This window comes from Triticum urartu, chromosome 3A (assembly GCF_056163025.1).
Source record: "Triticum urartu cultivar PI428250 chromosome 3A, HENAU_Tu73, whole genome shotgun sequence".
Taxonomy (NCBI): Eukaryota; Viridiplantae; Streptophyta; class Magnoliopsida; order Poales; family Poaceae; genus Triticum; species Triticum urartu.
The window spans coordinates 215876145-215892650 of NC_141875.1; positions in this window are offsets into that span (position 1 = coordinate 215876145).

Here is a 16506-nt window from a genome sequence, read left to right on the forward strand (position 1 = left end):
AACTCTGAGTCGACTGAGAATTCATAATCCTTATAATCCTTATCATCACTTTTCATTCTAGCATTCAAAGATTTTTCTTTCAGTTTGCATAATAATTTCTTAAGAACATCTCTATCATTGCAAGCAAGAAAGTCGCTAGTTATCTCCTCATCCATAACATAACCTTCAGGTATCTTAGGCAATTCATATATAGGAGAGCTAGGTCTAATAGGCGTTTCAAGATTTTCAGATTCAAGTACTTCATCAGTTTCAATAATCTCATCGGTTTCAGCACTCAATATTTTTAGCTCAAGCAATTTGTTCCTCAAGAAATTCACCTAATGGCATATTATGATCAAGCAAAGTACTAGCATCATCATGAGTAGAATTCATAGAAGTAGCATCATCAATAACTTGTGACATATCAGGATTAATAGCATGTGGTGTTGTTGCAAATCTACTCAAAAGAGAAGGTGGATCAAGTGTAGAGTGTGATGGAAGTTCCTTATCTCCCCTCGTCCTAGAGGGAACAATCTTGGTTTTTGTATCCTTCAGATTCTTCCTAGTGATAAATAAATAATAATCCCAAGTGACTCAACAAATATAGCTATGCTCCCCGGCAACGGCACCAGAAAAAGGTCTTGATAACCCACATGTATAGGGGATCGCAACCGTTTTCGAGGGTAGAGTATTTAACCCAAATTTATAGATTTGACACAAGGGGAGCCAAAGAATATTTGCAAGTATTAGTAGCTGAGTTGTCAATTCAACCACACCTGGAGATTAATTATCTGCAGCAAGGTGATCAGTAGCACAATAATATGATAGTTTTGATAGTAGTAGTATCAGCAATAGTAACGGTGACTGTGGTAGCAATGATTTTTGTAGCAGTTGTACAAGTAACAGCAGTAGTAGTAACTTAGCAAGAACAATATATAGGAAATTCGTAGGCATTAGATCGGTGGATTCATTGGATGATATTCATCATATAAAAATCATAACCTAGGGTGATACAAGACTAGCTCCGGTTCATAAATATAATGTAGGCATGTATTCCGCAAATAGTCATACGTGCTTATGGAAAGAACTTGCATGACATCGTTTGTCCTACCCTCCCGTGGCAGCGGGGTCCATAAGGAAACTAAGGGATATTAAGGCCTCCTTTTAATAGAGAAGCAGAACAAAGCATTAACACATAGTGAATACATGAACTCCTCAAACTACGGTCATCATCAGAAAGTATCCTAACTATTGTCACTCCGGGGTTTACGGATCATAACACGTAATAGGTGAATATGACTTGCAAGATAGGATCTAGAACATAGATATAATGGTGAAAACATAAACCGTTCAGACCTGAAATCATGGCACCCGGGCCCAAAGTGACAAGCATTAAGCATGGCAAAGTCACAACAACATCAATCTCAGAACATAGTGGATACTAGGGATCAAGCCCTAACAAAACTAACTCGATTACATGATGAATCTCATCCAACTCCTCATCGACAAGCGAGCCTACGAAGTAATTACTCACTCCCGATGGGGAGCATCATGGAATTGGTGATTAAGGAGGGTTGGTGCTAATGAAGATAAAAGATTCCCCTCTTCGGAGCCCAAAACGGACTCCAGATCTGGCCTCCCGATGAAGAATGGGAGGTGGCGGCGGCTCTTAATCGTGAAACAAGATAATTCTTCCTCCCTTGTTTTTCTCTGAATATAGGTATTTATGGAGTCAGGATTAGGGTCTGCAGGGCCACCAGGTGGGCACAACCCACCTGGGCGCGCCTGGAGGGGGCGCGTCCTGGTGGGTTGTGCTCACCCAGGGCCCCCCCTCCGGTGGTTCTTGGCTCTAGTATTTTTATTTTATTCTGAAATAATTCTCCAAAAAGTTTCATTCCAATCCGAGAACTTTTATTTCTGCACAAAATAACATCATGGTAGTTCTGCTGAAAACAGTGTCAGTCTGGGTTAATTTCATTCAAATCATGCAAATTAGACTAAAAACAATAGGAAAAGCGTTAGAAAAAGTAGATACGATGGAGACGTATCAATATTCTGCAAAACAAAAAACATGCAACAAACAGGCACTGGGCACTGGATCAATAGGTTAGTCCAATAAATCATATAAAATGTTGCCAAAAATATGTGAAAGTTGTATAACATTGGCATGAAACAATCAAAAATTATAGATGCAACGGAGACGTATCAGCACCGAGGGACTGTTTTTGCGTTTAAATACATTCGACCAGAGATGCTTCATGTTGGTCATACTCTGCAAGACATCCTTCTCACAAGACGTCTTCCTAAATACTAGCAACAAGCTCATCACTGAGGTCAATTTTTCCATGAAGGCCTCTCGAACAAATAAGGGATTCATGTATTTTTCATTTCCTTTCTCGATCCCTTTCGTAATATATCTCTCTAAACCCAGATCAATGTTGGTACGTACTTGCAGGCTCGGACGCCAACATCACGAGGGAAGATGTCGGCGCCGAAGATGTTGTTTTGGCCATGGACGGTGTCAGTGTTGTGGAGAAGTGGGTGAAATGGTGAGGCGCTAATATCGCTTCTGAGGAAATTGTCATGCATATCTCTATGGAACCGTAGAATGGCACAATGAGGCACTTGATCTGGGCCATATGGCTCGCCTTCTATCGCTGCATCATGTAACCCAGCAGATCACACATACATGTGCCTCCCTCATCTCTTAATATTAAGAGCAGGTCATAACGCCGCATCACCACTGCTAAGAAATCGCTCCACCCTACATAGTACGAGAAAGAGTCTTTAAGTCTGGCTCTTCAAGCTAGGTTCGTCCGCACCTTCATTTGTATCATTTCCAACATAAATTTCCACAAGCATGTTGGCATTCCGGATGTTAACTATACATGGAAGTAAGATGGATGAAGTTCTGTATACAAGAAAGATTAAAGCTAGAAATTCATTCAAGGTGGAGATGAGCAAATTGTATCACAATAGTATCTTTGAGTATAATCCCTATTTGTTATGTTGTTTTCTTTCTATTTCTCCTCTGATTTCTATATATATTTAGATAAATTATTTACTAATATAATTTTTTGTTAGTGGATCAGCACTATCTTCTTTACACTGGGATGAATGAAGCACTTTATATCTTTTTTTAGCAATTAAAACAGCAGGAGAGGCTCCTATTGTTGCTTTTATAAAAGTTAACCCAAGGTTAATAGGGAATAACAAGTATTTACATGGTTAAATCAAATCCAGGGGCAACCCCTCTCAGAGAAACACTAGCCTTATCCCTGTGGAAATAAGTTTATAGTACAAGTGAATCCCCAAAGCCCTCTAAGAATGTCAACTTATGAGGTGGAAGCCTAAATCCAAGAATAAGGAAATCTTCTTTGAGCTTCCTGAGCTAGTAAAAGTGAGGAGCTATATCACCATCGAACACCACCTTGTTTCTTTGCATCCAAATATTCCATGATGCTAGGATCGTCACCTCTTCGAATAATGGTTTTTGCCAAGTTTATATTAGCTTGGTCAAATTTGGCTTGAGCATCCAGGTAGGTGTTCCATCTAGTACCAATTATCTCCCGCCATCGGGTGGCAAATGGGCATTCATAGAAGAGGTGGGAATTGGTTTCTAAAACTCCCGAATTGCACAAGGGGCATGAATGATCTTCGCCAATATTGAAATGTCTTCTTAGCAGCATGTCCTTGGTGTTAACTCTGTCCAGTAGCATTAACCAGGAGAAAACCTTATGTATCATGATGCACTTAGTCTTCCAAGTGGAGGTAATGTACTGTGGCGAGGTGATGTTTCTGAACATGAATTTGTAAAACTTTCTTGGCTTGAATTTTGTGTCCCCCCAGCACAAGATCCATTCATCCGTGGCCATAGGTTCCAAGGAGATGCTTGCCATTGTATTCTATAAGTCATCCAATTCAGCCCTCGCTTCCATGGACAATAGAAGCTCAAAGTTTTATAAAGGCGTGTTGTTGTTGTAGAATTGTGTCGGCAATATATCATCGTATCGAGCATAGGAGAATAGATGCTCGTGCGAATCCATCAGAGGCTGATCCCCATGCCAGACATCCTTCCAAAGAGAAAATATCATGCCACGAGAAAGAGCCACAACTAGGTTCTGCATGAGGTGGAGTGTCATCATAGTATGCATCACATATAATCATCAACCACGGTGTGTCGTGCTTGTGTATAAACTTATGCACATATTTGAGCAGGAGTGCCTTATTTTGTATTTGCAAATTTTGAACACCAAGACCTCCTTTTTCTTGGGTCGGCAAACTAAATCCCAAGCTACAAGGGAGTGGGTTTTAGCATCTCTGTCTATCTCTTTTCTCCAAAGGCAATGTATTCTAGCTCGGTCAAATATTTCGGTCAATTTCAAAGGGAGTTTAAGCACACACACATGGAAAAGGAGAGAAGTGAAGAAAGGGCTGAGTTAATCAGTTGCACACGTACTCCATAGGATAGCAAATTCTCCTTTCCTATAAGTATCATTTCAATTCTATCCACCAGTGGCATTAAATCCCTGACTATAGGCCTATTGGTTCCAAGTGGCAGGCCAAGGTACATGAACGACATCACCCCAACTTGGCACCCCAACAAACAAGCAAGCTCGCTTGTTTTTTCTTCTCACACATTGATCAACAATAATTTGGATTTTTCATAGTTAATTTTCAAACATGTGGCTTTAGCGTAAGAATGCATTATTGCTTTGATTGTTTGCAGCTCATTACTATCGGCTGGAAGCACAATTATTGTGTCATCCACATATTGAATTACCGGGAAGTTTTCCAAGGCGGGCTGATTAATTGGAAGGTTAATGGGTCCTTCCGACTAGGCCTTGTTAATTAAAGATTGTAGTAAATCCGCCACCAACACAAAAAGTAAAGGGGATAACGGATCACCCTGTCTCACTCCATGTTTGCACTTAAATTTTGTGCCCGTTATGCCATTGAGAAGAACCGACGAAGAGCCTGAGTCAAGTAACATTTTGATCCACATGCACCATCTATCATCGAACCCCTTGCATTTGAACATGTTCAAGATAAAAGAATGTTCATTATGTCAAAGGCATTTTCAAAATCAAGTTTAAGGATGACTGTCTCTCTGTCAGACTGTTTGCATTGATGCAAGTATTCGAATGCCCATCCTAGATAGTCCTGTATAGTGTGCGTCTTGATGAAGCCGTATTGGTTTCGATGGACCACTTTGAGGATCCAATCACTACTGCAGGATGCTGCTAACGTGACACTACATCAAAGACCCTTTGACGAAACTCTGTGTGATGCATTAATCGCAAATGATGATGTAAAAAACCATAAAAAGATGCAAAACATTTGTGATGGCGGATACATCAAACACGGTTCATATGTTAGTTGTGTGTGCGATGCGGGGCATACGGTTCAGTTCAATGAACTATTTGCGATGAGGCAGAAGAACACAAACGGGCAGCCAGATGAAGGTGTCTGCGATATACAACATACAGTTCAGTCGGATTAACTGCTTGCGATTAGGCAACACAACAGAAACGGTCAGCCAGATAAGGTGTATGCGATTGACGGCATACACTTCACATAGATAAACTATTTGCAATTAGGCAACACAATAGAATCGGTCAGCCAGATCAAGGTGTTTGCGTTTGACGGCATACACTTCACACGGATGAACTGTTTGCGATTAGCCACAACAAACGGAAACAGTTAGATAGATCAACATATGTGTGCTAGAAGGGCACACATTCTAATTAAAAGAAGCGTGTGCGATGGTAATAACGAGCGCACAAGACGTGTGCTGACATCGCCTATTGTGGTGCACCCTATGGTGCAAGCGCCATGTACGCGGCCGAGAACGCATGCCCACGTTACGACATCCAGGAATAGTGTCGCACTTAGAAATTAGAACCATCAATAAATTTTGAGCTTGCATCCTGTCACATTCCAAATTACTACCACACTATATTTAATTGCAAACCTGTTCACATGTAGTGACCCGACCCGAATGGATCAAGTCTCTGTGCTTAAGTGTCATCCCTGGATCGATATGCTGACACACACAGTACTCGAGGATTTATAACAGAGGTAAATCACATGTGTAAAGTAACGTAAATACTATTACCGCAATCCAAAATAGCGGAAATAACAAGGTTGTGGATTCCCATCAACACCAACGGCAAAGTTGAGTGTAGAAATCATAACCCTAACGTATTACTTACTCGTCGTAAGAAATCCTGCAACATGAGACGTTGCAGCCACAGAGGGTCAGTACATTGAATGTACTGGCAAATTCACACTGTAGAGCAATGATGAATAATGGCTATCACTACATGCATATTTGGCTGGTGGAAAAGCTCTACGGTTATAAGGTTTTTGCGAAAAGCCAATTTTTCCCTACTGCAAAGGAATAAATTTTTATTTAACTATCATGGTGGTTGTTAAACATTGAGAATGGTTGACAGCATTCTCAAACCCAATTAAGTAATATCATTAAACCCAACAATATTCATTTAAAGTAACTTGATGAAATCAACAAGATAGTCCAAGAACTAGATACTCAAGATGTCCATAACCGGGGACACGGCTAACCATGATTAGTTTATACACTCTGCAGAGGTTTGCGCACTTCTCCCCACAAGACTCGATCGCCTCCGTTTGGTTTCTCGCACTACATGGTGTTTGAGAAGATGGATGACCGAGACATAGTCTTTCAGAAGCGCTAGCACCTTACGATGGGTAGACCGTACCACCTACATCCCCTACATCTGCTAGTCTACCATTGTAAGAGTTCGCACAACTTAGTCAACTATGCTAGAGCCCATAATAGCTTGTGGCTACACACAGAAGTTTCTAGCATGAATAATCTTATGATCCCTTTGAGCCTAGGTGGCGGACCATAGGATGATCACACGGTATATCCCCGGGATCTCCTAGGACAACACTAGTATATCCCCAGGTGTTCGGGCAAGTCCACTGGTATATCCCCAGGGTGCCCCTAGCAATCCACCCAGATGTGTATTCAAGTTGCCACCTTAAGTTGAACCATTAAATAACAATCTCACATCTATCATGGATTTCACTCATACCCAAACCACGTCTACGAGCATAGCATAGCAATATAAGCAACACGTAGAAGTAACTCCCAAGGGTTTGATAGTAACAGGGCAATAGGTTCCTACCTCATCAACTACTTCCCAATCCCACAATTTAATTAGATCCTAATCATGCAATGTTTGAGGTTTGATCTAATGCAATGAAAACTGGGTATGAAGGGGATATGATCAAAGTGTGAACTTGCCTTGCTGATGATCCGTGAAACCTAACGATTCGAAGTAACAGGCGGCGCAATCCGGGTATTCTATCGCAGACAAACAAACAAGCATACAATAAGTACTCATCTAATGCACAGGTAAAACTCAAATAAGAGATCTAACCAGAAGGTTCAACTTAAGAACTCCGGTTGGCAAAAAGAATCAAATCGAATGAAGCAACGAAAGTCAAACTGCAAAAGAAAACAACTTCGTTCTAGTAATCTAGATCTAGGGAAAATTTTACAGTAGCAAAATCTTGTTTAAGTTGGTTAAACGGATAAAGGGTTTCGAGACGAATCCCTAGGCGCTTGAATCGCCTGATTCCGATAAACGAGCGAAAAGTTAAACTAAAACGAAAATCGGATTAGGAATCGCGATCAGAAAAATCGCGGATTTAATCCGAGAAAAAGAAAAAAAACGACGAACACTGAATTTTTTTTCGGCACGGAAAATGAGGCGCGACGAACCTCGGGCGGCGGGATCGTCGGCGGCGGCGGCTCCGGCGGCACGCGCGGATCGAGGCGGGGCTGATGGGCTGGGGCGACGCTATTTAAAGGCTGCCCCCGGGCGGTGTCCCGCTCGGGTACCGCCCGAAGTCGGTTCGTTTTTTTAATTATTACGCTCGGAAGAAAAATAAAAAGAAATACTAAACGGACTCCAAAAATTCCAAAATAAATTTTCACGGGCTTCTAAAATCAAGCCGCACAAGGTGAACATTTATTTGGGCCCTAAATGCAATTTTGAAAAACGCACATTTTTCCTAAATTCAAATAGAACACCGAAAAACTCCAAAATAAAATCTTATTTGATTTTTTTATTAAATCCTCAATATTTCTTTATTTTGGGAAAGTCATTTTATTCCCTCTCTCATATTTTTATAATAGAAATAATTGATGATAAAATAAATAAAATCAAATGATCCTATTCTTAACATTTGAGAAAACTCAACTATGAAAATAACGAAATCCCCAACTCTCTTCGTGGGTCATTGAGTTGTGTAAAGTTTCAGAATTAGAAAAAATTTCCAAATGAAATTCAAATATTTTCAACACCCCATGTCATTTAAATAAATGGAAGAAGTCATGTCATCTTCTCTCCAGGGTTTTGTGATGAAAAGAATTTGAATTCTCGGGGATCAAAAGAAAAAGGTGAAAGTTTGGGAAAGTCCTTTTATTCCCTCTCATTTAACTTTCAAAAAGTTTTGAACTTCACTCGCTTTCAGACAATCAATCAACCAATCAATCAAATCTATCTATTTGTTTATAACATTCCAAAATTTAGAATTTTGGGATGTTACAAACCTACCATCCTTAAAATGAATCTCGTCCTCGAGATTCGGAGAGGCTAGCAGGAAATAGGTTAGGGTTTGGGGGTCTCCTCAAAATCCATCGATCATCACACGGGGTCTGGAGTGCTACCACCCTTAGAAGCATGGTTACTGTTCCATCAAAACTCATATACTCCATCCTTATTCTTGACAGTGTCGGTCTTCTTAGATCCTCGAGAAATTCCTTCTCTGAGCTCTTCCGGTAGTGGCATAACCTTTACCACAATTTTTCTGTCCTTTCATTTGGTAAGGTTATTCCGAGACTGGGTCTTCTTAGCTGACGGGTCTGGCGCCAAAACTAAACAACTATCGATATCTCATGGTGGTCAACAATTTATGGTTTCTCCTGCAGGAAATGGGTCTGGGTTGATCCTCACCGTATAACCTATGGTTGGCAAAGCTGCCTTGTACAAGGAAAAAAATACCTATACCATTCTAAGGCTTCAAACAAGGTTTAATACCGTCATCTCTCTACTATAGGTAAGTCACTCAGATTTACCATCCCATATAGCAAGGCGAATAATAAGAGTAAGTCGGTATGGTGATCAATCCATCCCGCACCCAAATCATTACCATGTATACAGTTTAGCGAATCTCACATACTAACACTTGGTCATCCTCACAAGCATTGCAGAATTTCTCTTGTCGACGAACGAAGTTCGGATATATCCATAGATTCTACAAGCCAGACAAGCATCTATCGTTCCTTCACAACTCTCAGGTTTTGTGTTACTCCTATAAAATTGTCTATCGATAAAATCGTAACTTCTTCCAGGGTTTTTCCTTCAGCAAGAATGTGCTTGCTTCTTGGCAGGTCCTAGAGCCTGTGGGTTATGGCCCATCTCATCACTTGTAGTCCTTGAACTTATCATGGGGCAACTGATCATTATTCCAACTTCCAACTTCCTAGTATTCTTAAATCCATCCAATTGTATTGACTTCCTTTCTTCTATTTGCACCAAAATCGGACATGAGTACTCAGACTCATCATGGAATTTCCCTTGATCCATATTTCCAACATCATACCTCCTTTATATCCAATAGTAATTCATCTCTTCATCCTCGTGGAATATCCCACATACCGAGTTAAAAACTTATACTTATGAAGTCCATACTCCACTTCATGGAACATCATTATCCTTTCCAGGGTCAAGCGTCCTTACAAGGGAATATTGGCCATCTCTGCATGGCACTTCTTCGACTGGGAAATGTGAAACACATCATGAACTCCTGACAGTCCTTCGGGTGACTCCAACTTGTTGGCCACTTCTCCAATACGCTCCAAGAGTCGGTATGGTCCTACAAATCTCGAGGCTAACAGTCCCTTAACTCCAAATCGTTAAACTCCTCGCAGAGGGGACACATGAAGACATGCTCTGTCTCCAATTTCATAGACTACCTCCTTGCGTTTTTTTAAGTCTGCATAACTCTTTTGCCTGGACTGAGCTACCTTCAGTCTATCTCGAATAAACTTACATTCTCTTCTAACTCCTTGTTCACATTTGGTCCAAACAACTGACAGTCTCCAACTTCAACCCACATACTCTTGGGGTATCACACATATCGAGACAAAATTCATATTCATTTTGTCCAAAATCCACTCAGTGGAGTAGCCTTATCTTTCCCAGGGGTCAAGGGTTCTTACAGGGTACTACCACCCTTAAAATGCACAAATCTTCCATAAACCATATTTCTCATATCCTCAAAATGGTCAAAATCCTTCTTCATAGAGTAACAACTCATAAAACCCAAATCTTTACCAACGATGCTACTTTATTCATTCTCAAATGATTACAATCTCTCGCTTCTCCATTACATGTCTCAACTCAACACCTCAATATAAAAGAAAAATGTTCTCACTTCTACTACTCCATTTCTTTTGTTGCAAACTCAACTATCTAGCACAAGTTTCCTTCTCCTTGGGGCATTCTCTGGCAAAGTGCCCTGCTCCATTACAACTAAAACATATTATTTCTGACAAGTATCGAGGTTTCCTTTTTGGGCAACTGTTGAGGTAGTGCCCTAACTCCTTGCACCTGTAACAGGTGATATGACTCAGATCCTTCTTGGAATCCACTCTGCTTCTCTTCCTGGATCTTTCCATGCCAATCATGGCTTCTATTTCTTGTGGGTCATATTCTACTTCCTCTGTCGGGAATTCTACTAGATCCCCATTCATGCAATTCTGGGAGATGTGACCTTCTTCTCCACATGAATAGCATGACTTGGTGCAGGGTTTAATTGGTTCTTCTTTGGGCGTGTCCTCCACCTCTTCCTTCATCACAGTTTCTTCTAAAATTTCCATGAGGGCTCCTTTCATTACTTCTTTTTTCTGCTGGATGGTTCGTTGTACCATGGGGTAAATATGACACTGAGCAGGATAGTGGGTAGTCCCTTCACACAAGAAACAAGTAATCTGCCTATTTGGGCATTCTTTAACTGGGTGACTTCCTTCACAATTAGGGCATTTATCCTTGTTTTCTTTATGGGTGTGTCATATTTCTCCACAAATCTTGCATGCACAAGGTTTCTTCATATCCTTTCCATAAGGTTTCAACTTCTGGGACACAAGCCGAGACTTTGGCAAAGTCAACTTTAATTCTTCCCAGGTGGTTACTTCTTGCCATCCATTCATGGTTTGGTATATCCTCCACCAAGTAGCAGCACCTCTTTCAAAGCACTGAACAGCATGCTGGGTCATATCATTTCCAACTATAGGGTTATTCTCCATGTGATCTTCCATGTTCTGAATCCATCGGTCCGTCTCCAATTGACTCATCGGTTTAGCAAATACGAGATCATCTCCATTCATCGTCTATTGGGTCCATGGGGGTTTGGGGTAAGATAAGAGAGAGGGAGAGGGATACACACAATACAAACAAAGTTTTGAAAAGACAGATTTTATTGTGGCTGTCAAAAAAAACATCAAACAAATGGCAGCTCAAAAACGTCGCATCTAACGTAGGTATATAACAGGGGTTTGGTCTTCTAAAGGTCAATAAATCATCAACTCTTCAAACTCTTCAAGCCTTGTTCATGCCTCCAACGGCTTCTTCCGATCATGCTTGTCTTTCTCAAGTTCTTTTTCCAGATCAACTCTGTTGATGCGAAGTCTCTCGTGACGTCCTTTGATATTCTGGAGTTGCATTCCAAACTTGTGGGTTTCATCAAACTCGACGTGAACCATGATCCTGCTGTCCTTCAGTTCTTAACGAATCTCCGGTATCTCGAGGTTGTAGCTCCTCCAGCTTGGCTACTTTCAGCCTTTGGTTCCTGAGTTCTTCACGAAATGCTTCCTTGTCTAATACGGCTTCATGGAGCTCCACCTTAAACTTCTTGATGTAACACTCCAGATCCTGGTGATACACTAGCTAAGGTTAAAACTTCACCTCTTGTTGATAGATACTCCATCAGCCTTTTACTATCCAATCCTTCCATGCATATGCATGCTTAACTCAGCACGGTGACAAGAGCATAAGCGGGCGATAACATCATGGATAGCTGTGTTTTTGCTCTTGTCATTTCCATGAGCTATCTCTCCATAGTTGATATCTCCTGCCTTAGGGTTTTTCCTTGACAGAACTTTAAGTTTTTAACTCTCCATGCTCCGGTCTTTCTCCGATACACCCTGATCTCGGGCATTGACAACTTCCATAATTTGTCAAGTTTCATAAGGGTAACCTTCCTAGGTCATACAAATCTAGGGATTCTTCAGAGCCTTCAAATTCTACTTGTCTTCAGAGTCTTCAACCGTTGTAGTTTCCATTATTCAGATGCACGGAAAATACTCTTCATTCCGAAGCGGTCTTAGTTGTCCAATATCTTGTACTTCTTAGAGTGGTCTCATCAGTCAAATCCTCGTCTAGTAAAAAGGGAAAGGGGTATGGTCTAACTAGAAGGGAATATTTGAATAAGCTTAGAAGAGAAGAGAGGTAAAATATCTTTTTGAAAGGGAAAGTTGTAGAGAAAAATCTTTTCTATGGGCTTGCCAGTTTCTAGGGTCACGTCCTACAGTCAACATGTGCTCTGATACCATCTTGTAGCGACCCGACCCGAATGGATCAAGTCTCTGTGCTTAAGTGTCATCCCTGGATCGGTATGCTGACACACACAGTACTCGAGGATTTATAATAGAGGTAAATCACATGTGTAAAGTAACGTAAATACTATTACCTTAATCCAAAATAGCGGAAGTAACAAGGTTGTGGATTCCCATCAACACCAACGGCAAAGTTGAGTGTAGAAATCATAACCCTAACGTATCACTTACTCGTCGTAAGAAATCCTGCAACATGAGACGTTGCAGCCATAGAGGGTCAGTACATTGAATGTACTGGCAAATTCACACTGTAGAGCAATGATGAATAATGGCCATCACTACATGCATATTTGGCTGGTGGAAAAGCTCTACGGTTATAAGGTTTTTGCGAAAAGCTAATTTTTCCCTATTGCAAAGGAATAAATTTTTATTTAACTATCATGGTGGTTGTTAAACATTGAGAATGGTTGACAGCATTATTAATCCCAATTAAGTAATATCATTAAACCCAACAATATTCATTTAAAGTAACGTGATGAGATCAACAGGATAGTCCAAGAACTAGATACTCAAGATGTCCATAACCAGGGACACGTCTAACCATGATTAGTTTATACACTCTGCAGAGGTTTGCGCACTTTTCCCCACAAGACTCGATCGCCTCCGTTTGGTTTCTCGCACTACATGGTGTTTGAGAAGACGGATGACCGAGACATAGTCTTTCAGAAGCGCTAGCACCTTACGATGGGTAGACCGTACCACCTACATCCCCTACATCTGCTAGTCTACCACTGTAAGAGTTCGCATGACTTAGGGCCAGTTCTTTTGGGCGATTCTCCCAGAATCGCCCCCCTCCCTAGCTTCTTTCAGAATCGCCACTTCATATATTTTTTACAATCCTATTTAGTTAAGGTATAATTATCTAGGATTGTAAAAAATATATAGAGTGGTAATTCTGGGAGAAGCTGGGGAGGAGGACGATTATGGGAGAATCGCCGAAAAGAACTGGCCCTTAGTCAACTATGCTAGAGCCCATAATAGCTTGTGGCTGCACACGGAAGTTTCTAGCATGAATAATCTTGTGATCCCTTTGAGCCTGGGTGGCGGACCATAGGATGATCACACGGTATATCCCCGGGATCTCCTAGGACAACACTGGTATATCCCCAGGTGTCCGGGCAAGTCCACTGGTATATCCCCAGGGTGCCCCTAGCAATCCACCCAGATGTGTATTCAAGTTGCCACCTTAAGTTGAACCATTAAATAACAATCTCACGTCTGTCATGGATTTCACTCATACCCAAACCACGTCTACGAGCATAGCATAGCAATATAAGCAACACGTAGAAGTAACTCCCAAGGGTTTTATTCCCTCTCTCATATTTTTGTAATAGAAATAATTGATGATAAAATAAATAAAATCAAATGATCTTATTCTCAACATTTGAGAAAACTCAAATATGAAAATAACGAAATCCCCAACTCTCTCCGTGGGTCATTGAGTTGCGTAAAGTTTCAGAATTGCAAGTATTTTCCAAATGAAATTCAAATATTTTCAACACCCCATGTCATTTAAATAAATGGAACAAGTCATGTCATCTTCTCTTCAGGGTTTTGTGATGAAAAGAATTTGAATTCTCGGGGATCAAAAGAAAAAGGTGAAAGTTTGGGAAAGTCCTTTTATTCCCTCTCATTTAACTTTCAAAAAGTTTCGAAACTCACTTTCAGACAATCAATCAACCAATCAATCAAATCTATCTATTTGTTTATAACATTCCAAAATTTAGAATTTTGGGATGTTACATCACACCGATCAAAACCTAAATGGTTTCCCACTTAGGAGCATATTAGTACTCGGTTATAAATACTACCTACCCCAAGATGCCAGCACTTTCCTCCTCAACTCCTCATCCAAAAAAAGTCTTTCATCATCATTCCCTTGTGTCTGCCATGGCCCGCATGAGTTCTGGGTCGAGAGATTACTACCAGGGAGAGGTGAGCATGCAAGCGGAAGCACGAGAGATGTCCCGCCTCGCCGCAAAAGCAGCCCACATGCCCTGCCGTCGTAGTAGCATAGAGGTCCCGCCGCACTGCCGAAGTAGCACATAGGTCTCGACACGCCGTAGATGCAGCATACTGGTCCAACTGCTCCACGGAAGCAGCAGAGATGTCTCGCCGCGCCGTGAATGCAGCAGAGATGTCCTCCGGCGCTGCGGTGGCCTGGAAAAATGTCTCGCGGGCAGGCGAGGACTCTCACAGGTCGGATCTCTGGCTGGATGAAGCTGCAGGACGAGATGAATGCCTCGTTTTAAAATGCTACTGGCGTCATCCGAGGACTGGGGTAGGATAAGGTGAAGCTCCGCACCGAGCACGAACTGCTGAGGGCAAAGATCGCTGAAGGCGTGAAGGAGCATGATACGTCTCCAATGTATGTATAATTTTTTATTGTTCCATGCTATTATATTATCTGTTTTGGATGTTAATGGGCTTATTTATAAACTTTTATATTATTTTTGGGACTAACCTACTAACCTAAAGCCCAGTGCAAATTGCTGTTTTTTTGCCTATTTCAGTGTTTCACAGAAAAGGAATATCAAACGGAATCCAAACGGAATGAAACCTTCGGGAGAGTTATTTTTGGAACAAACGTGATCCAGGGGACTTGGATTGGACGTCAAGAAATCAACGAGGAGGCCACGAGGCAGGGAGGCGCGCCTGCCCCCCTGGGCACGCCCCCACCCTCATGGGCCCCTCGTGACTCCACCGACCTACTTCTTCCTCCTATATATATCCATATACCCCGAAAACATCCAGGAGCACCACGAAACCCTATTTCCACCGCCGCAACCTTCTGTACCCAAGAGATCCCATCTTGGCGCCTTTTCCATAGCTTTGCCGGAGGGGGAATAAATCACGGAGGGCTTCTACATCAACACCATAGCCTCTCCGATGATGTGTGAGTAGTTCACCTCAGACCTTCGGGTCCATAGTTATTAGCTAAATGGCTTCTTCTCTCTCTTTGGATGTCAATACAATGTTCTCCTCGATCTTCTTGGAGATCTATTTGATGTAACTCTTTTTGTGGTGTGTTTGTCAAGATCCGATGAATTGTGGGTCTATGATCAAGTTTATCTATGAACAATATTTGATTCTTCTCTGAAATCTTTTATGTATGATTGGTTATCTTTGCAACTCTCTTCGAATTATCAGTTTGGTTTGGCCTACTAGATTGATCTTTCTTGCAATGGGAGAAGTGCTTAGCTTTGGGTTCAATCTTGTAGTGTCCTTTCCCAGTGATAGTAGGGGAAGCAAGGCACGTATTGTATTATTGACATCAAGGATAAAAAGATGGGGTTTATATCATATTGCTTGAGTTTATCCCTCTACATCATGTCATCTTGCCTAATGCATTACTCTGTTCTTATCAACTTAATACTCTAGATACATGCTGGATAGCGGTTGATGTGTGGAGTAATAATAGTAGATGCAGAATCATTTCGGTCTACTTGTCGCGGACGTGATGCCTATATACATGATCATGCCTAGATATTCTCATAATTATGCACTTTCCTATCAATTGCTCGATAGTAATTTGTTCACCCACCGTAATACTTATGCTATCTTGAGAGAAGCCACTAGTGAAACCTATGGCCCCCGGGTCTATTCTCCATTATATTAATCTCCCGTCAACTAGTTATTTCTATTACCATTTATTTTGCAATCTTTATTTTTCAATCTATATCATAAAAATACCAAAAATATTTATCTTATTATTATTATTAGCTCTATCAGATCTCACTCTCGTAAGTGACCATGAAGGGATTGACAACCCCTTTGTCGCGTTGGTTGCGAGG